This window comes from Sarcophilus harrisii, chromosome 4, assembly GCF_902635505.1.
Source record: "Sarcophilus harrisii chromosome 4, mSarHar1.11, whole genome shotgun sequence".
NCBI lineage: Eukaryota > Metazoa > Chordata > Mammalia > Dasyuromorphia > Dasyuridae > Sarcophilus > Sarcophilus harrisii.
Window position 1 is genome coordinate 398,550,489 of NC_045429.1, and position 23,743 is coordinate 398,574,231.

The window sequence follows — 23,743 nt, forward strand, 5'->3', positions numbered from 1 at the left end:
GTTCATATAATCCAATCCTGCCCATGTTTCAGGTGAAGAAAGCCAATTTCTTGAGAAACTGAGTGACTTGTGTAAAGTCACACAATTAGTAAGCAACAGATTCAGAATAAAAACCCTTAATTCCCCAAAGAATTGTCTTTTCACCACCCCTTTCTTCCTTGGTTAAAAATCAGCACTTTACAAGATGTCAGAAATGTATCTCTCCAAGTATATTTATTTATCTTTTGTAATTACATCATCTGTTTCCTGAACAGAGGAACATGGACACAGCTTTATACTATCTTGGGCATTGGCTGACCTTCAATATGCTACAAATGTGGACTCTGTATCTCATTCATTTTTTCTCTTTTCATTTACTACGTGTAGTGCTCTGGGAAGCCATTTCTTTTAATAACTAAGGAAACTAACCATGAATGTTTATGATATTTTTTTGGACAGAAAGTAGAACACTGTCCAGAGCTTGAATCCTCAAGTCATTTAATTTGGGCTTAAAAGACTACAAAATGAATTCCTTATACTTAATTTATATGCATCAGAACTGGTTACATAAACTTGGAGTATTTGTTTTATTTTCTTGAGAATTCAAGGCCAGAGTATGTTGGTGCCTTTCACAATCTATGTGTACTTGGCTTAGTGGCTTTGAGTGGAAGTTTATTACGCTATCACCAACATATTTATGATCACTTTTAGCCATTGCAGGCTATAAACATAGCTTTCCCTTGACCCAGTCGGTTAATTTTAAAGTGCCTTGGGCCAAAACTCACTATGGGAGACAAGCTTTTGGAGTCACTAGGTAAAGACTTGGTTTATGTCTCTTTTGTCTAGTGTGATTCCACTCCATAAACAATAAACATGGCTCACTTTTCCAAAATAGTGGTTCTTCCTGTGACCTGATTTGGAAAGATTTTGAATTTTCAATAAAGAAGCAATGGAAGCTAATCATTTCTCTTTGTTGGAAAGTGGAGGTGGAGGGAGGAAAAGAGAAGGTGTAGAGGTCAAAGCATCTTACTTTTTATGCATTGTAATTTGAAGCAAGCTCCTTAAAAATGGGATTCATTTTGAGGTAGCCATCTCATTCCGTTCTAAATAGAATACAAGTGTCTTGGAAGCAGTTCCCCAGTTGGCAACTGTTTCCTCCTAAACAGCTTCCTACTGTATTTTAACAGCACCATTCTTTTTTCAATCATTATGTACAACCTCTTAGCCAAATATATTTGTTTATTGGTTATTTTCCTAGTTTCTCCCAGCAGCTTTTGTTGTATGAACATTCATTCTGTTTCATTCTGGGCCCCTCTGTCTCTTGATGATTATAACTTTTCTTTGGGTGGAAACTACATTTCTGCCATCTTGAGGTGAGCTGGAAGGGCATCTGGATTTGGTGCCCCCTTTTTCTCTGAGATCTAAGGTAAGAAGCCTAAACTTGCTTCAATACAGATAGTTATACAGGCTGGCAGAGGACCAGATGTAGAGGCTAGTCTGGCTGCAAGAAACCAAATGGACAGAGAGATGTTCCCTATAGAAGAAGACATTACAACTTCCCTTTCCCTTACCCTCAAATCCCCTGGCAGATGTCTGCACACTCATACAGGAACACCACACACACACACACACACACACACACTCCTAAACATGAATTGAAAGCCCTTAAAAGACCTTTCTTATGCTTATATACATAATGACTCACACTTCTACTCTTAGGCATTGGGCAAAAGGAGCAGCATTTAAAGACATGGTCCTAAATTTCAGTAAGCAGCCAGCTTCTAACATTTTAAAACTGAGCAATAAGATTCCACCATGGCAGATTGAGGACGTGGTTCTGCGGGCTGGTGGTATGCCTTGGCTGCATAATGAGACATGAGGTGAAGCCTACCCTTTCTAATGTACCCAAGAACTGTCAATCATCCATTAATCCCTAGAGTCCTATTTTAAGGACAATTGGAACACTTTAAAATATATCTAAAAACAGGTTGTTTGAAATACAATCGCTGACAGGAATGGGTGAATTTGGCAGTGCTTTAGAGTTGGCATGGTTCTAAACAATTTTAAAAAATGGTTTTGGTTTGGCAAAACTTTTCCTGTAATTTTTAAAAACTATATTCATTTAAAAGCAGATTTGATCAGATTTTTTTTTTCAGATTCATTTTCACAAAATGCATGGGGTTTTGTTTGGTTTAAATGTGTGTTGATTTTTTTTTTCCCTTAAAGTCATTTTTTTTTTTTTTGCCACCAGATAAATGGAAACCCAAGTTTGAAAGGTGGCAGTTTCTTTAAAGTCCAGAGATTGTGTGAGGGGAATGATTGAAGAGACCTTAGATACAACTTAATTGTAAACAGGAAAAAAAAAAAAAAGGCCAGAAACTTCCAGCCTCTTTGCTCTAGGGCCATTTTTAGAAATCACATGGATTTTAAAAATCAGTTCATGATATGTGTATGTGTATGTGTGTGTATTTTAATTAAAAGTATAATGTTAAATTGGCACTGTTTCTAGTAAAGTGCTTCTAAATTCAGCTGCACAAATGTGATTCAGAGGGAAAAAATGCCAATTTCCAAACAGAAGTTACTGTTCACGGACACACCACATTCCTGTTTGATTTTTTTTAAAGTCCAAATTCCAAACATCTTAATTTAGTTTTCAGGGGAAAATAAAAAGCAAAGTTAACTTAAAAGTAGGTCAATGTTTCTAGTTTGTTCCTTTTCTGAAATAAAATAGTTATAGGGAAAATGTTAATAAAATCTAAGATGGACTAATTTGAGAGGAACTAAACTAACTTTGAAAACCCTAGAAGATATGAAATATAAAATAAGCAAATTATTATTCCAGAAGAAATTTTGTTTTCCCCCAAATATGTATGTGACTATATTTATATATTAGTGTATATGTATATGTGTTTATTTATGTATATATGTAGCAACTAGTAAGATATAATAGATCAGGACTACCCTTATACTCAGGAATCTCTGTATTTTTAACCTGTCTCTGATATAAACCAAATTTCATTCAAAATTTCAATGTTCCAAAGCAAGACTATAATTTATATGCAAGTTTTCAATTTGCATCTAAGAAAATTTATATACTGTGAATTCTCTGTATATATGAAATCAGGCATCTCATATATATTTGTATAATATATACAAACACACACACACAAACATATATATATATATATTTATATATATATATATATATATATATATATATATATATATATTTATTTATGCATGCATACATTTATATTCATTTAGGACATAGGTATGATAGACAAAATCTGGAAATAGTATTTTGAAACAAATTTCTTCCACTTCAGTCCAATTAACCAGCTGTATACAACATAGTTTTTTTTTTTTTTAATTTAAAGCAAATCCAGAACTGACAAAAGCCACAAATCATATAGAAGATGAAGAGGCTGTTATCTGCTAGGAAACCATTAGCCATTCTGCTAACAGTGATAGATACCAGTCCCCTCCACAAGACTTCCTTTCCTTTTCAAATTTTCTCCCTCAATAATCTGTACCACAGAAATTCTGCATAACTGTTACCTTTCCTAGTGACATCCCTAAAAACTAATGCATACAAAATAGACCAGCATATTACAAACATGAAAAGGGCAAAATAAAAAAAAAAAAAAGACTTCTAGGTGTATCATACTGAAACATTTGCTTTTGTATTATGATGGATTTGTCTCACCTTTTATTAGTAGCATGAAGGTTGAACAGCAACAACTAGGATGTAAAAACAACAACTAGCAAGATTTTGCTCCAAGAGGATCAGTGTCTGGGACTGGGGTTGTTTACCTCATAAGAAAAGATGGAGAAGATGGTGAAGGCACATGCTGGTCTTTAGTATTTGGAGGACTTGTATGGAAGAAAGATTGTCCTTGTTCCACTTAGTCCCAGAGTTAATAAAAAGAATCAATGAGTAGAAGTTGCAAGTGGCAACACAATCATAATCCTTAAATTAATTCCAAAGAAAAATGGTAGTCTTAGAAAATAGATTTTTTTTTTTGCCTTTCCTTCAATTTAGATCTTTAAGCAAAGTCTGTATGAATATTTGTTGAGTATATTTCAGGAGGATTTCTTGGTGGAACACAGATTCAACTAGATGACCAGTAACTTTGAGATTCTGAGTAAAATCTCTTTCATATATAAAAATCATGAATTTATAAATAATCCTATATATCATTGTAGCCTACTAAGTAATAATACCATAGATCTAGAGTTGGCAAAACTTCCAAAGTTACCTTGTGCAATGGCCTGCTTTGGCAAATAAGGAAACTGAAGACTAGACGCTTAAGTGACTTGACCAATGCAAAAATTAGGTACCATGTCAGAGGCAAGATTTTGAACACAGATTCTCTAACTTCAGAGTCATTGCTCTTTCCATTATATCACATGGAGTGACAAGGAAATAATTAAGGTACAAACATACAAGGCAGGGCGGTAAGGTAAATTGTTACTTATTCTTTTTTTATAAAAGGACATATTTTATTCTGCTCCCAATGGAATTTAGATATTTATTTTTGTGATAATTCAAATCTTCTGCCTTAAGTTGAAAGCTTAAAACTTCCTGTGATAACTTATGATGGGAAGAAAGATGTGGGAACTTTTTAAGTGTAGTGGGTCAGAGAAGGTCTTAACAATTGCATCCTTTACCTTCTACCCCCAAAGATCTCATCCCATCTCTGAAGCAATTTTTCATCTGGTTCTGCTGCACTAGAAATTGTCATTTGCTACAAATATATTTTATTCGGCTGCCCTCAGATTCCAGGGATGGTACAGTATGTTCCACCCACTTTTTGACAGATGGAACAGACAGTTGGAGTTGTAAAATGTCTGCATGAAGAGCAGGGCCTTCTAATGTTGCAGTCTCACCTCAAAATAATCCAGTTCCCTCAATGCTGGGTGAGGTGCTGAAAAAAAAAGTAAACTAGTTTTACTTAACTTCTAAGAATATGCCGTCTTTGACCTTTCTTTGCCAAGAATCCCCTGCCCTCTACATTTTGGTGTCCCCCAAGACTCTTTTTCTGGCTATCTGCTCTTCCATCCTTTTACCCTTTTCCTGGGAGATCCCAACAACATTCAGACATTAATCCTTGTTGTTTAATTGTTTTGATTATGCTGACTCTTTATGGCCCCTTTTTGAGGTTTTCTTAACAAAAATACTGTTATTTCCTTCTCCATTTCATCTTACGGATGAGGAAACTGAGGTAAACAAGGTTAAATGGTTTGACCAGGGAAATGTAGCTCCTAAGTGTCTGAGGCTGAAGACTCAAGTTCAAATTCAGCACTTTGTCCCCTGTGGCACCTCACTGCCCAGACATTAATCCTACCTTGTACAAAGCATGATTTCTAAATTTAATTAAGCCAAGTTCTCTTCACGAACTCAGAATTTCATTTCCTATCGTCTGTTAGGCATTTTCCCTTGGATGTCTTGCATCAATATAGAATAAAATAGAATAAAAATGGGATATGGGAATGGGGGACAATGAAGTGTCAATAATAAGTCTGCACCTCTGATTCTGGGAGACTAAAAGAATGGGAGTGCCCTCAATAGTAACCCAGAATGCAGGAGAAGTGGGAGGTTTTGAAAGAAGATGAGTTTATTTCAGCCTTATTCAATTTAAGATACCTAAGGAACATCTAAGTGGAAATGTTTAGCACATACTTTGTTATGCACTTGAAGCTCAGGAGAAACAAAAGTTTTCTTGTCTGGGAAGTATCAACATAGAGATAATTGTTTAAGGAATGGGAGTGATGAGATCATCAAGAAAAAGGAAGTAGGAAGAAAGAAGAGACAACTCGGGGAAAACCCCAGGAGAGCCCTATACTTAAGGAATGCAACATGATTGATGATTCCACAGAAGAAAATGAAAAATATTGTTCATACATACAGGAAAAGAACTGGGAAAGAAAAGTATTAGCAAAATACAGGGGAAAGAGAATAATAGCAAAAGAGGGAATAGTTAACAATGAGAAATATTTTGGAAAGGTCAAGAAAGATAGGAAATAACAAAAGACTATTATAGTTATCAATTCAGAAATTACTGATAATAATAATGATATCTAATATTTATATAGCACTTACTATGGGCTAGGAATTATGCTAAGTATTTTCAATTATCTCATTCTATCCTTGCAATAATTCTGAGAGATAAGTACTATCATTATCCCCACTTTACAGATAAGAAAAGTCCAGGTCACCCAGCTAGTTAGATTCAAACTCAAGTCTTTTTGATGCCAGATTCAGTGCTCTGTCCTTGTTGACAGAGCTACGGAAAAGAATATCTGTTGAATGGTGATGTAAGAAGCCATATAGTAATGAATTGAGAAATAAACAAGAGGGAAGAAGTAGAGGCAATTTTTTTAAACTGCCTGTTAAAGGGAGGGAGAATATACAGGATGACAATTTTTGGAAACTGTGGGTTTAAATAAACTTTTAGGATAGGGGACATCAAGTCATGTGCATAGGTAGCAAGAAAAGTATCTTCCCTTTCAAAATATCTCTAATTCATGACAACTACTTCTATCAAAGTCACTATTATGTTTCCAGTCACCTAGCCTCAAATTTCGGAGTCATTTTTCATTCCTTTGTTTTTCTACTCTTCTTCTCAATATCCAGTCAGCTAAAAGTTCCATATACTCTTCTATTGTAGTGCCTTTCATTTTTAAATTTTCATTTTTGCTGTCACTAATTTAGTTCAGTACTTTATCAGCTCATGATTTGAGTGCCATAATAATCTTTTAACCTTGCGTTACATCTCTCCAATCCATCTTGCATACCATAGCCAGGAAAATCTTTTTGTCATGCTACTTTTTTTCCCATGTTACTTCCCTATAAAACTGCCCATTTTGGAAAATGAGAATTTGAAGTTGTAATATTACTTTCCACTAATGACTCAGGGTGACAGCAGAGCTCAGCTAGTAGGAACCCTCATAAGGTTACTCTGTATAAGCAGGTAGGATGCATGCCCATATATCTCTGGTCTGCTTTGGTGAGAGAAAGTTTGACTTCTTGGCAAATCATAGCCAGGGTAATAACAGCCATTTCTATAGTCCTATGAAGTTATCAAACATTTTGGCAGCTGCATATATAGGAGTATGGAGTCTCTATGTATTTATTCAAAGACCAAAATTCATTTGAGGATTGGAGAAAACAGGGATCATTTAAGCTGAAGAATGGAGGACTCAGTGATGATATGACAGCTGTCCTCAAATATTTCATGGAATTACAATGAATAAGAGAGAAGGCAGAGATTGTCAACTCTTAGTTTGGTTTTGTTTTTGCTGCCAAGGACAATGGATCTTTGGGAAAGGCAGAAGAAAAATGGCTACTAGGGAATTGAAACCCAAAATGAGTATAGTAAGAGAATACCTAGCTGCTCTTGATGAGTTCAAGTCATGAGATCTAGACAAATTATATCTTCACATAATGAAAAAACTTGTAGATGTGACTGATGAGTCACTGTCAATGGACTTTGAAAAATTGTGGAGAAGGGGAGAAATGTCATAAGACTGGAGAAGAGAAAATATTCCATTTTTAAGGGAGTAAGGAGAATTGAGTCTGTTAACAATAGGGCAGTAAACTTGATTTCAATATGTGGCAATAAAACAAAACAAAAACAAACAAAAAACAAAACACCAAATTGATGATAATTAGTATTTAGCAGAGGAAATTAAGGTGATAAAACATCATTGGCTTTTAAATGGCAGGAAATTCAGACTATCTTACCTAATATCTTTATTTTATAGATGAAGAAAATGAGGTCCTTGAGATTGTGAATTATCAAGGGTCATATATGGAATAATTACCAAAAAGGTAGGTTTTGGATTCAGTATCATTTTTCCTTCTTTTGTTCCATAGTGAAGGAACATGGGTTCATCAAAAAGAAAGGCATAACAGACAAACTTTATTTCTTTTTACATCAAAGTCATTAGCTTGGTAGTTCAAAGGAATACAGCAGATAAGGTAGATTTTAGCCAAACATATTATGAGACTTTTCATAATATGCTTGGAAATATAGTGGACATATAGTGATTTTTTTGAATTAACAGGTGAGGTAGTGTTTTGTCACCATTATTAAATAGATGGTAATATGTTCAGATGAGTTTAGAGCTAGCTAAATGATCTAGCATGGTAGTTCATGTTTATAATCTCCGCTATAGGGAGATTCAGTCTGGTAGGTCACTTAGACTTGGGATTTCTGAGCTACTGTAGAGCTAAAGCTATTTAATATTTGTTTTAAGTCCAGTATCAATATGGTAAGACACCAGAATCTGAGTGCCAGAAGGCTGCCTGAGGGGCAAACTGATTCAAGTCAGAAATAGAACAGGTCAAAGTTTCTGTGCCAATTAGCATTGGAGTTGGACCTGGGAGGATTCACTGTACTTCCAGCTAGAACAATAATGGGAGATTATGCCTCAAAAACAAACAAAACCAAAAGTAGATAAATGTTCCTATCCAAGGAATAGTCAATAAGTATTCTTTCTTACCTTCTAAGGAGATTTTAATGAAGTTTCCTTGGAAATGTGTTTAATCCTGAGTCATTAAACATTGTTAACAATGACTCAGATAAAGACATAAATAAAATGTTTATCAACAATGCAGAGGACAAAGCTGGGAAAATCAGCTGGAGTGTAGGGAGAAAGAATAAATGCAATATTGTAAGGCTAGATTATTGGACTGAATATAATAAAACAGAAAAATGATGGGACCAAAATCCAAGAACAGGGTGAAGAATATGTTACTATGCAGAGGTTTTTCTGAAAAATAAAATCAAGGTTTTTCACATATTTCCATGAGAATAGATACAACCTATGATGAGGGAAAAAAACAAAAACAAAGATCTCTACAGAGAATTCTACAATATCCTGGCCAGACTTTGTTTGAAGCAATACATTCAGTTTTGGGAGCCACATTTTAGAAAGAGCCTATGATAAGTTTATGGATATCCAGAGAATGGAAGCTGAAATGGTTGAAAATTTTAAGATTATGCCATCTGAGGAGCAACTAAAGGAACTATGAATGTTTGGCCTAAAGAAGGGAAGGATTATAGGGGATAGGATATATGTCTACAGGTAAGGATTATCATGTGGAAAAGAGATTGGATTTATTCTTACTGACTCAAGAGGACAGAACTAGGAGCAACAGGTGAAAGGGATGATGCTTGTGTTTAGCTTTATGTAGAAGTTGAATGAGTTATCTTAGGGCAAGAGATCTTTCTGCAAAGCCTGGATGAATACTTGTTAGTTAAGGTCCAGCAGAGATTCTTGTTGAAGTATAGATTAGACTTGATTCTTTGAACTAATATGAGGTAGTGAGTGTTCTCGCACTAAAGGTTCTCAAGCAGAGACTTAAAAATCACCACTGTTCTTATAGAAGTGATTCTTATTATCAGCTAGATTAGAAAATGTAAATTCAAAAGTTTCTTTCTGTTCTAAGACTAATTATAAAATGTATTGTGGAAAAGATAATAGCTGTTATACCAAAGGAGTTGTGATTTTTGTTGAGTTTTGTTTGTTTGAGATTATTTATATATATATATATATATATTTTTTTTTTTTTGATGATTAACCTTTCAAGCTCTATCTGATTTTTAAAAGTTCTTTCTTTTAAAATCGTGGTTGGAATTTTCCCCATAATTGCCCATTAGGCAAGAAAGACAGTGAGCTGGGCTTTTTTGTTTGTGCATTTGTTTTTCTTTTTTTTAACCAAGGAGACCAGAATTCAAATCCTACATGAAGAACATATTTTTGATGTGACCCTAATCAAGTCACTTTACATCTCAGTGTCCTCAAAGCAACCCTTTAACACTGACTCTCTTATTGGAGGTTCATGGACTTCCAAAATGATCTATGGATAAATTTCAGATAGTCTATGAACTTAAATGGAAAAGTCTTTATATATATATATATATATATGTATGAATGCATATATATATGTATATAAAGGTTTTCAGTAATCTCTAAATGAAATTTAGAATTTTCTTCCATTAAGAATAAATATTATTATGAGAAAGGAGCCATAAGATTCATAGACTGACAATAGGAATATAAAAAAGCTTAAAAATTTCTATGTCAAGATAATAAATATTTGCTTTGATGTAAGAAGTTTTCTTACCAGCACTTCTTTGTACCAAGGAAATCACAAATATGTTTGTTTTTTTATGCAAACTCATGCTATATGTTCATATGATCATAGGACCTATTTTCCTATACCTATTGATTGCAAGTCTTTAACATTCTTTTCAACTTGTTTTCCTATTATCACCTTACACAGAGTTCTTGATCTAGGTAAACCCAGAAGCACCAGTAGAAGTAGCATGAGAGGAGGAGTCAGAAGATATAGCTAGGTCATTGGTTTATGCAATTATATGAGAAATCTATAGATATGGAGTTTAAGATGAGAACAAGATTCTAAATCCCAGTTCTGCTACTGATGACTTTGTGAATATCAATCCATCATCAAGAATTTATTAAACATTTACTTTGTCCCAGACACTATACAAAGTGTTGAAGTTACAAAAAGGGGCAATAATACAGTCCTTACCTTCAAAAAGCTCACTTTAAAATGGGGGAGACAAGATATAAATAAACATACAGAATAGGTACATTTAAGTAGTAGGTGAATTTACTAGTAGGTGGTAAAAATAAAGATCCACTTGGGGTCAAAATATCATAATTTAATATATATTGAGGTTGCAATCCACTAATATTCCCTAGGGGGAAAAAACCTCTGTCTAGGAATATCCACTTTCCATATTTTGCTTTTGGGGTTTTGATTTGACTTTAATCTTGAAAAAAGACAGGAAAAATATGAGAGTGAAGTAAATGACCAGAGTATTCTAGATTTGAAAGAGAACCAAAGTGAAGACAAATCAGGAAATAGTTTTTGCTCACAAATAGCAAATATCCATGACATTGGATCCCTTTCTCAACATCTTTTTCCAGAATCTTTTTCCAATGAACCCTGGCCTCACTATATGGTCAACATATATAGGTTTCACCTTCAGTATTTCTTGCAATGAATTGTCCTAATTAATTTTTAGAAATATTGACTTATTTGATCTCCTTGCTATCTAATAGATCCTCAAAAAATCTTCTTCAGTGCCACAATTTAAAAGTGTTGACTCTGTTGGTTTCAGTTGCTTTAACTCTCTCCATCATGCATTTCTCTTAGAAAAACCACAATTCTGATCGCATGAAACTTTGTCAGCAAGGTAATGTCTCTGCTTTTTAGTATGTGCCTAGATTTGCCATAGTTTTCCTACCAAGGAAGCATCTTTTAATTTCATGGCTGCAGTTGCCTTTTCTGATGATCTTTGATTTGATAAAATCTGATGCTATTTCCATTTCTTCTTCCTCTATTTACCAGGAAGTGCAGAAACAGATTTCCATGATCTTAGGGTTTTTTGTTTTGTTTTGCTTTTTGGGTTTTTTTTTTTTTGGTTTGGTTTTGCTTGTGTTTGCTTGTTTAAAGTCAAGCTTTAGGCCACCTTTTGTATTTTCCTCTATCAACCTTATCAAAAAACTTCTTAATCCAGCACTTTCTGCCATCAGAGCAACATTATCTACAAGTCTGAAATTGTTGATATTTTCCCCAGAAGCTTTTGATTCACATTTTCTAGCTTTTGATTCATCTTTCTAGATTTCGATTCAGCTTTTCTACCTCTTGATTCATCCAGGGTGGTGTTTCACAGGATATTCTCTGCATATTGGTAAAATAAATAAAGTGACAAAATACAGTTTTGTCAAATACTTTTCCTGTCTTAAACCAGTTAGTTGTTCTGTGTTCAGTTCTAACTGTTGCTACTTGACATGTAGATTCCCCAGGAAATGATCTGATACTCCCATCTCTTTGAAGACTTACTGCAGTAGAATTTTTTTCTGTAATTACTTTGGGGTTTTTTTCGCTATAATCCAGTGAATGTTTCATCTCAAATTCCTATTCCTCTTTGGACACTTTCTGACTTGAGGGATTTCATCTTCTTTATCAGAATTCCCCACTGTGATCTATCCATCTTAAACAATCCTGGTGAGCATGACTCATACTTTAATTGGGAAACATAAGCCCCTCTTCCACAACAAGGCAGTGAGTGATCCAGGAGGAATGGAATATTTTCCCTCCTTTCTATTCAAGTTCCAATTTAAATCTCCCCTTTTCTATAAAGTCTCTTCTTACCACTTTAATCCACAAAATTGTGTCCTTTCTCTGAAATCCTACAGCACTTTTTGCCTCTAGAAGTTATCTTCTGGCCTTTGCTTGTTGTTTGCAGCTTCTGTGAAACTCCCCCAAAATTCACATTTAATTTCTTATGCTGAGCTGCAATATATCAAATATATCTAAATACAATGGGGAAAGTTATGATGTGGAAGAGATAGCTGTGCTTTATAATCATGGGCCACAGACCATAAAGTCTTAGTAAAGCCTAGGAAGACAAAATTTTCCTCTTTGAGTTAGTAACTCTAATTCATTTTGCTTATTTCCTAAATATTGGTCAGTTATGTGCAAAAATTTGAAACCATAATTTTTTTCTGTTGTCTCTTTTAATATATTTGTTTCCCTGCAAGCTTCTGAGGATTTCAAAAGCAATTCTTCATCTGACATTGTAGTATTATGGCATATAACATTATGAATATACTTAGGTAGTTTTCTCCTGCCTAAATATTTGGTTTAAAGATATACAAAGATAGTTTTTGCAGACTTTCGTAGGTGTACTTCATTCCTGGCCAGGAACCTGTCATTCTCATATTTTAGTCATAGTTCAGAAATCCAAATACTATTTTCATATTTCAGTGAAGTAATACAGTGGATGTAGTGTCAGGCATAAAGTCAGGAAAACCTGACTTCAAATCTAGACTCAGACCCTTACTAGTTGTGTGACCCTAGGCAAGTAACTTAATCTCTTGTTTGATTTCATATAAAATAGGGATGATAATAGAACCTATCTCCCAAGATTTCCATAAGGATCAAATGAGGTAATAATTATAAAGTGCTCAGCACAGTACTCACTAGAAAATATTTTGATGCTGATAAAGATTGAAAGCAAAAGAAAAAGAGGAAAGCAGGAGATATGGTGGATAGATAGTTGCTTGGAAACAATGATCATGAACTTGAACAGACTTTGAAAAATAGTGGCAGATAGAAGGGTCTGGCATGTTATAATCTATGGGAATATAAAGATTCAGACATGAATAACAAATAGTACATTGCTTTGAAATAGTAAGCATTTTATAAATGTTAGCTATTATTATGTTAAATGTTGTTCACTTTCCATATCAGTTTTTGCCTTTCTATATTTCTTTCTTTTTTTTGTAGTAAAAGACAGTGGTAATGAAAACACCTAAATTTTTTTGTTTAATGTCAAGCTTTAGGCCAGCTTTTGTATTCTCCTCTATCACCCTTATCAAAAGGCTTCTTAATCCTGCACTTTCTGCCATTAGAGTAACATTATCTGCAAGTCTGAAATTGTTGATATTTTCCCCAGAAGCTTTTGATTCACTTTTTCTAGCTTTTGATTCATCTTTCTAGATTTTGATTCAGCTTTTCTATCTCTTGATTCACCCAGGCTGGTGTTTCACAGGATGTTCTCTGCATATAGGTTAAATAAACTATTTATTTATTAATTATTTTTTCTTGCCCAAGACTTCATAATCTTTGACAATGATTTGTATATTTCTTCTATTAGTATCATTTGTGTCTATATGAATCATCCAAAGTGAATGACATTATCATGATTGAAGAAATCTTGATAAGTTCTCAGTTATGTCTTTTAAGACACAGGAGGAAAACAGACCTCTTTATTGTTCTTCTTGAGATGACAGATAGCTAAGTCTCCTGTAGTCATTATTCACCATTTGTTGCTATCTCTTCTTCATATGACCTTCGCTAGTTGATCTACATAATGGTAACTTTGAATCCGTATCATTCTTTTTTGAAGTTCAAACATTTGTTTCCCTCAGAGAACTTAGCTCCACTTCACCTCCAGAAATATTCTCAAAATTGCTTTAGATCAGCCATCTTTACCATCCTCTGTTAAGTGGCATTCTTTCATCCTTTAAACTCCTAATACAATTCAGGAATTCCCAATGCACTCTTCTGATTCTTTTACTTCCAAATTTTCTCACAGCAGTACTTCTATGTTTTAAGGAATACTTCATCCACCATGAAATTTGGAATGTAGAAGACTGGTCCCTTAATCTGTTTTTCTTCCAGACAGAAGTCCAGACTATTCTTTGTGCAGAAGCAGCAGCCACTTGGCCATTTTAGAAATAAAAACATGGTACCCTCATTTAAAGTTATGTGAAATTCATGCTAAAATCCTGTCTTATCAATACTTTTATGTATTTTATTTTTATCTCTTTATATAGTAATTCTTGTTACTCCCTAGAAAGATTGCTTCCTTCAATATTCTATAAGTATGCTGACTTTTGATACTTTTTATTAATTTTTTTACAAAATTTTCACTCATATTATTCATTTGTTCTATTTACCTTTCAAAACCTTGCTTTAAAACTTTCTCCTTGACTTGTCTTTCTTATTAGGTTCTTTCCCCTCAAGCTTTTATTCTTTAGATTTTACCATTCTTCTTCAACTCCAGTCAATTTTTATTCTTTCAATTTTTCCTTCTTCCTAAATTTCACCAGAATCAGTATCCCAGATTTGAGAGTTGGGAGTGACCTTTTCATCCATCGACTCTCACCTATAAATAAGAGGAATCCCACTATAAAGTGCCAGACAAGTAGTTAAACTATTTCTCTCCAAATTCAATCTCTGGTCTTTTTATAGGATTAGAATTGTAGATATAGAAGGACTCTCAGATACAATCTGGTCTAATATTTTGATACAGATACATGTTGTTTTCCAGGTAGCTGAAGAAGTAAACCAAATGCTGAGAAGGAAGAAACTTTCTGAATTGTCATAATGATAATTTTATCATTGAGAAAATAGAAGAACCAGAAAAGGAAAATTTTATTCCACCTTTAGAGAAATAACATTATTTCCTCTTACCAAGAGGAATTAGTGCTGAGGAAAATGATGGTAATTTTGAGGGAAAGTTGATCATTCTTTTCCAGAATTTTTGATAAAAGAGAGGAAAATCAGGAAATTTTGGCACTATCCTCGATTTGATTAAGTAAATTTCAATATATTCAGAGATTGGAGAGGTAGTATCCTATGGCAAAACATTGTGTATGAGAAAATTATCTGAGGAAGGATGGAAAAGAACAGTTTCTGTTGAGTGATGAAATTAGAAGCCAGATTACAAAGATATTAAAAGAAAGTTACAGGAGACAGAGTAGAGGCACTGATTGTAACTAGCTTTCTCAAAGAATTTATTCATGAATGATAAGAGAGATATCAAGCAATATCTTTTGGTAATGATCAAATCAAGTCAATGTTTTTAAGAGCCTAAACAAGGCTGTAGGCATAAAGGAAGCAACCAGTAGACATAAAGGGATTCAATATTAGTGAAAGTAGGAATGATAAGAAAGGGGGAAGGATATCTGCTGGAGAAGATGGAATAGAACAAACGGTGAAAACAGAAGGGTTTGCCTTGGCATTGAGAAAGAACACTTCTGATATCAGAATAAAAAAATTATAGTAAAGAAAGACATCTGAAAGATGTGAGATGAGGAGGAAGAGGACACTTAGCAAATGCTTTCAATTTTTGTTTTTTTCTTCAGGCAAGATCATCAGCTTTAAAAGAATTGCAAGAGAGATGCCATGAGAGGTTTGAGAGAGAAAACAGTTGGAAAGTATATTTGGATGAGTGGAATTGTGAATAAATTAGAATTGCCTTGCTACAGCAAGAGCATAGTGGAAATAATGTAACAAATTCATCATGGACTCAGCCAACATGGTTTTGTAGTATTTCTTTAGCTCCATTTAGTAGTACATGAATTATAACAAATGCAGCATATTAAGGAAAGAAGAGTACCCAAGAAGAGTGTTAGATAACAGGTAAAATAAAAAAAACTTGATTGCATGATAATTTGGATTGAATAAATCTCAAACATGTAGTGAAGTAATTGAAGTAGAGAGAGAGGTTGGAAATGGCAAAAACACCCATCATGACTAGTGAGGATGAGTAAATGTGTAACCACTATTGGAAAAGGTCCCAAAATGCCATTTCATCAGGAGGTCATGATGAAAACCAAATGTTGAAAAGAATGGGACAGTTTCTGTTGAATGATGAAATTAGAAGCCTGATCACAGAGAGATTAAAAGAAAGTGAGAGGAGAGAGAGTAGAAGCACTGATTGTAAATAGCTTTCTCAAAGAATTTAGTCATAAATGATAGGAGAGACAATATTTATTATTAATGATCAGATCAAGTCAATGTTGTTAAGAGCCTAAGCATGGCTGTAGGCATAAAGGAAGCAACCTTTAGACATTAGAGGGATTCAATATTAGAGAAGGAAGTTTGATTCCCAAAAGGAAGGATCAAGTGACGAGAATCTGCACAGCAGGCAGGTGTTAGAAATTCAAGGTGGAACTAATATAAGAGAGTACGTGGGAGCCCTGGAGAAGACCTTGAGACAGAGTCCAAGAACCTCATATCAAAGGCTAAACAGAGCATATCAATTGGTCTTCATATCAATGCTATAAATTAGGCAGAACTTATAGTATTCTCACTTAAAAAATAATATTTAAAATAGACTAGATGGAACTTAGATGGAAACTGTTACCTACAGTGGAAGGAAATCCCCAAATTTTGTGCACAAATAAATATTACCATAATATCCTGAAGAAATAACTAGATTTAAAATCGACAAGAAGAAAATTCTGAGAGACGGTGGTCTATAGCAGAGAAGCAGTTGGCTTTGTTAAGGAAGATACAGGTTCAAGTCCACTGTAATATAAGTATTGGTGATATGATAATAAAAATTAAGTCACAACTCTATGCCTCAAGAAACTCAAATTGTAAGGGATGGAATCAGTGGCAATCTGTTTTCATAAAGGGACTTTCATCATTCCTTGGAAGTTTCTAAAATGGAAGGGCAGCTAGGCTACCCAATGGATAAAGCACTGAGCCATGAGTCAGAAAAATGAGTTCAAATGTGGAATCAGTTAGAAAAAAAATTTTCCCTTGTATATATTACTTTCTGGCTATTTCTTCATAAGTCATATGTAGATTGCAATAAGCTTAATGAAGATAAAAGATACATAACTTGTATTTCTGTGTCTACTATAGAGCTTTGCACACAACAAACAACTAACAGATATTTATTCAATTGAATTTAGTTAAATAATAGGAGGGCAAGGTCCAGGAGCTCAGTGCTTTCTACTAAGAGGCTTAGTGAGTCTTTGTGTATGCTGGTGAACCATGTGCCAAATGTCTAGGTCAATTTTTTTTTAAAGAATAACGTAGAAAGAAGGAAAATATCAAAATACTAGAAGGGGCTTTTTGGTTACTAAAGTATTTCAATGAGTGAGCAGCTTTCAATTAACTTGCTGCTGCAGTTTGAGTCATGGTGACTCCACAGGCAGAAACTGCTGCATCTAGGGACACAGATGAAAGAAAAACACGTTTCCCCAAAATACCATTTCATTGGTTGGTATCAAATTTTAAAATCCTTAAAAATCAATTCCAGTAATAGTATTCAAATTCATATTCATGATCACTCATTCCCTTCCTGATCCTTTACACACACACACACACACACACACACACACACACACACACACCCCTCCTCCAAACTCTAGCACTTAGGTGAAATGATTTGCCTGTTGCCAATCCAAAATAGCTATAGTGAATGTGATTGAGAAATGAACATGGTATGTTTGTAAATAAAAACTGTTCCAGATTTTAAGGCATTATTAATATTAAAATATACATATATATCATATATATATATATATGTGTTGTTTATCTCTATAGACATGTGTATGATTGCCCACATCATAGATAATAAATACACATGAATAAATGTATATGTGTACTATATATAATATACATGTGAGTAATTATTTCAATTGTAGTTTTATTTATACATATGTATTTTGTGTATACACATATGTTTATATGTATGTATCTATATATAGAATGCATGTACATATATGTGTGTATTTCCTATCTCTCTGTAAAATACATATGTTATATATTTGTGTGTATATATATATTGTGTATACATATAAATATAATGCAGATATACCTACATGGACACATTTATGTACATGTACATATATGTACATATCCTACCTATCTAGGATTTCTTTGAGAGGCAGAGTGGTAGGGCATTGAGAATGTTGGTTCTGAAGTTATAAACATGAGAGGACCTTGGTCTGAACCTTTTCCAATTTTACTTGTATGACCTCAGTTTAGGTTTAGGTCCTCAGTTTCCTTATATTTAGATAAAGAATTTGGTGTCAAAGGTGCTTTCTTTATCTGTGATTTTTAGGATCTCTTTAATCATAGCCAGGTCATACTTACAGTCCCACACTAAATCTATAATCTGACTACAATGACCTATTTGCTTCTCCTCACACACAGTATTTTATGGCTAAATGCTTAATTGCTATTAACTGCTGGGGGAAACACACACACACACACATATAAAATATATACATATATACACATATATGTACACACTATATATATATATATATATATATATACAATATTTCATATATATTATATACACATCTACAATATATTACAATACACTATATTATAATGTTTTGTATATATGTGTGTATATATATTTATGACTACAAATGTTTTATTTCAGCCTCTTCTGGCCACTGATTTTTCTCCTGTATGGCATTAAAGATCACCAAATGATCTTATGAATACTTGAGACAGTGCCCAGCACTTAGATGAATTTCATAAATCGCTATGTACTAGACTTGGCATATTCCCACTACACATAGTAGTATCTTATACAAAATTCTGAAACCATTCAAGGCAATGCACTCTATGTACACTGAAATCTGTGATGGAATATATTCTTAATTAATGTTTGGTCCCATTGTATCTGAAAACTCTGATCTATGAAAGCAACCCAGAGATCAGTTCAAAACTCACCTGATCGTGGTTAGTTCTATATGTCATTACACTCAGAATACAATTAAAATTATTATTTATAACTGAATAAATATACATTAATATAAATTTCCTTATGTGCTAGATACTTTCTGTTCATATTTTTAAATAATAAAAGCAACAATAAATCCAAAAGTATACAATACAAGAGGGATGTTACCTGTAAAGTATTTTAATATAAAATTTTTATTACAATGTTACATGTACCATGCACATGTACATGTGCTACGTGCACAGCAAACTTTGGGCTTTAGATATGCCTGTGGGCACACAATTACCAATGATAATCTGCATTTATAAACAGAAAAGGTTAAAATATATATATATATATATAATTAATATATATATTAAGTAATATATATTGTATATAAAGGTTAAATAATATATATACACATATATAAATACATATATATTATATATATTTTACCAAGTTCATTAGGACTTGGGCAAGGTAAATCCCTGCGGTACAAAAATCAACATGTTGAATTAGCACACACTTCTAAATGTAATGTTATGTATGCTCAAAAAGTTATCAAACTGTGCATACTCTTTGACCCAGCAGTGTTACTACTGGACTTATATCCCAAAGAGATCTTAAAGAAGGGAAAGGGACCTGTATGTACAAGAATGTTTGTGGCAGCCCTCTTTGTAGTAGTCAGAAACTGGAAACTGAGTAGATGCCCATCAACTGGAGAATGGCTGAATAAATTGTTGTATATGAATAATATGGAATATTATTGTTCGGTAAGAAACGACCAACAGGATGATTTCAGAAAGGCCTGGAGAGATTTACACGAACTGATGCTGAGTGAAATGAGCAGGACCAGGAGATCATTACATACTTCAACAACAATACTATATGATGATCAGTTCTGATGGACGTGGCCATCTTCAGAGATGAGATGAACCAAATCAGTTCTAATGGCGCAGTAATGAATTGAACCAACTACACCCAGAGAAAGAACTCTGAGAGATGACTAAGAACCATTACATCAAATTCCCAATTCCTATATTTTTGTCTGCCTGAATTTTTTATTTCCTTCACAGGCTAATTGTACAATATTTCAGAGTCCGATTCTTTTTGTACAGCAAAATAATGGTTTGGACATGTATATTTATTTTGTATTTAATTTATACTCTAATATATTTAACATCTACTGGTCATCCTGCCATCTAGGGGAGGGGGTGGGAAGAAAGAGGGGAAAAATTGGAACAAAAGGTTTGGCAATTGTCAATGCTGTAAAATTACCCATGCATATAACTTGTAAATTAAAAGCTATTAAAATTTAAAAAAAAAGAAAAATAAATAAATGTAATGTTATGGGTAGCCTGCTGAAGAAGTCAATCTTTCAGTTATAGGAACAGTGCTATCTAGATATTCTGAGAGGTACCACCCATCATATAGGCTGCGACCCCATCAAATTGCTGATAAGAAGGGAAAGAAAATTTAAACTTAATGTTACCATGAACGGAACTTCTTCAATCATGCTTAATCTTCACATGCTTCTTCAAGAAAGGCAAGTCGGACCATATAGTTGAAACAGCTAATTGCCTTCAGTTCAAAGACTGGCTACTTGCTGTGAATCATTCTAGGATCATGCTAAACTCAATAACACTGCCTATCTCAAGTTCAGCAAGATGTTTTTGAACTGACTGCTAGCCCTCAGTATATTATTTTAGTAACATTGATTTCCTTGATGGTCTTGCTTATGTTGTTACTGTAAGGTATGCGTACTGTTATTTAAAATTTGTACCTATCAAATATTTTAATGTGGTACTCATGTTTGGCAAGGTACGTCAGTCAGCAGAGACTTCTTCAGCAGCACTAATGTTTCCAGGGAGGCAGTAGGGAAAGACCTTGCTCATCCAGTCTCAAAATAAGAATGGAAGCATATTTATTGAAGATACAACCCTATAATTATTATTGGTCACCTAATACATTTGAGTCACACTGTTTACATGATGCTGTGTCCTTCCAGCTAGCTACACAAAATCTGTGGGCATGCCGTGTTGGTTTCCTTCCAGGTCCACTGTCCACACAGGAGCCATTATTGTTGTCAGATCAAAATAGAGTTGTAGAATTGTATTCCTTCTGAATGGTAGATATAGAACCAACAGAAGAGCACAATGGCTGTGATCCACACAAGGATAAGCTTGATGATAGAGCTCTTGATTAAAGACTTCACCATCTCAATCTCAGAGAACGTGACTTTTGTCTACTTGCATAAGAGCAGAGATATGCTGCACAGTATCATGTGACCAAGATTTTGATGACCGCCAAAAAGACCAGTCATCAGGAAAACTGAACAATGCTAATTAATGTAATGTTAACTATCAGAATTAGGAGGGCAAAGAGGAAGAGAAAATAGCCACTTGATGCTTGGATAACACTAAGACCAGAAGATTTGAGCAGAATGGCAACACCACATGAAACACACCAAGTAGCAATAACGGCCTTTGAAATTCCCTGATTTTACCATTTTAAAGAAGAGATAAAAAAGGTACACAAGTAGGAAATGTGTGTGTGTATAATAAATATGTATAAATATATGTGTATATGCATACATATATGTGCAAACAAATATATATAGAAACATAAACACAGAAACATATATATCTTCAAATTTATAGTTAATTCTGAACATCATATACTTGTATGCATACTCACACACACACATATATATATATATACACACAACACACTTAAGTTTAATCTGCATTATTAATATTTCTTTCATCATTTAAGCCTACATATCAACAAAACAATAAACAAAGCACTGATTTGTAGTATCCTATTTCTGAGGTGTAAACATTCACACTACAATTTTAAAAATCACTTCTCAAGCCTCTAGTATAAGTTATTTCCAGCACACCCTGCAATCACACATGACATTTTATCTGTTGGCTCCATGCCTTTACCCTGGGTGTCCCTTATATTTGAAACATTTCCCTTTTCACTTCTACCTTTTAACTTCCTTGGCTTCTTTCAATTCTCAAGCCAAAGGCCACCTTTTGCAAAAAGACCTTTTCCTATCTCTTTGGCTACTAATGCCTTTCCTTAGAGATCATTTTTCATAAATTTTCAATATATCTTATATCATTTGTTGTTGTTGTTGTATCTGCCATTAAAATGTGAACTCCTTGAGGGTAGAGACAATGTTTTTATATTTGATTTTATTTTCAGGGTTTAGCATAATTCATAGTGCATCCATAGTAAACATGGAATGAATGCTTTGTGATTTGTTGAGGATTCAGTGCCCCAAGGAAACTCTCTAAACTTTGAATTACCAAAGAATTTCCTATTTTCACTGGTGAGGAAAGTTAATAGATCAGTTAATTTACAGGTTGTGTGATTTCACTAATGTGGATGATCTTCTCAATAAAAAAAAAACTGTAGCCTTAGATTCTGATACCACAGATGAAGAACTGGAAGGGATCTCTAAGGTATTGTATATGAGAAAACCAAGGTCCAAATTACTCTCTTCTTATACTAGACAGCTGGAAAGATAAAAAGAAGTGAAGTTTTGAAGAAATTTAAATGCCTAAAAGGTTTTAATACTTGATCCTGGAGGTCATAGTGAGCCACTGGAGCGTAAGGAATATGAGGTAGGGGCAGCTAGAGAGTGGGAAGGGAACATGGTAGGACCAGCATCTATAAAAAGTTACTTTTGAATCTAAAGGTAAATCAGAGTGGAGAGAGATTCAAGTAAAAGAGATCAAGAGTGTTATGAAGGTAGAAAAGAAATCATGTGACAAGATTGAATGTGTAATGATTATGAGTAAAAAGGTTGAAGATAATGCTAATATTGAAAGTATAGGTAACCGAGAAGATGCTGTTGTCCTTAACAGAAATAGGAAAGTAAAAAAGAAAAGAAAATTAGACTTTTGAGTTCTGATAACTATATGTTGAATATACTTCAACCAATGGGACATTTAATTAAACATAACCAATAAGCAGTTGGTGATGCTGGCCTGCAGCTCAGGAGAGAGACTAAGATCAGATTCATAGAACAAGGAATGATCTGATCCTACATAAGTACGTAATATATATAAACACACACACACACACACACACACACACACACACACACACACATATATATACACACACATGTGTAGAGAGAGAAAAATGCACGGCTAGACAGATATATGGGTAGATAGAAAGAAAGATAATTGACTAGATAAAGAATGTTAGTCCTTTACTATATGTCAGGCACTGTGCTAAAGTGCTAGGGTTGCAAAGACAATTTAGTACAATAGTTCTCTCCAGTAACATGCATTTTAATTGGGAGGTGGAAGATATAGATGACACAAAGAAATGGACTAGAAAAGGGAAGAAAGAAATAGGGAAAAGTGTAGAAATGACCAGGAAGTGGTATAAAAGACTGTTTCCAGACCAAGGAAGCTAAGCTATCAGTGCCTAAAGCCTTAGGGTTAGAATTTTAAGTTTTCAGAGAGAAAAAGATGGGAAAGATGGGGCTGATGCCCAGATTAAGGCAGCATGATTTGGAGATGGCTGGGAAATAGTGCTTAGAGAAGATAATTGAAACCACAGGAGCTTATCAAGTCACTGAAGAGAGATAGTGAAAGGGAAGAAAGAAGAGGATTTAGAAGAAAGCCTTAGGGGACAGCCACTTTAGTGGGTATAATATGGCTAAGATAAAGCACACTGGAACATTAAATATCTTTTATATTGTCACACAA

General features: G+C 34.0%; 1 pseudogene; it reads right to left on the reverse strand.

Annotated features, from left to right (window-relative positions):
- Positions 1 to 20,410: 20,410 nt before the first annotated feature.
- Positions 20,411 to 21,549, reverse strand: LOC105750510 (annotated as a pseudogene).
- Between the last annotated feature and the right edge of the window lie 2,194 nt (positions 21,550 to 23,743).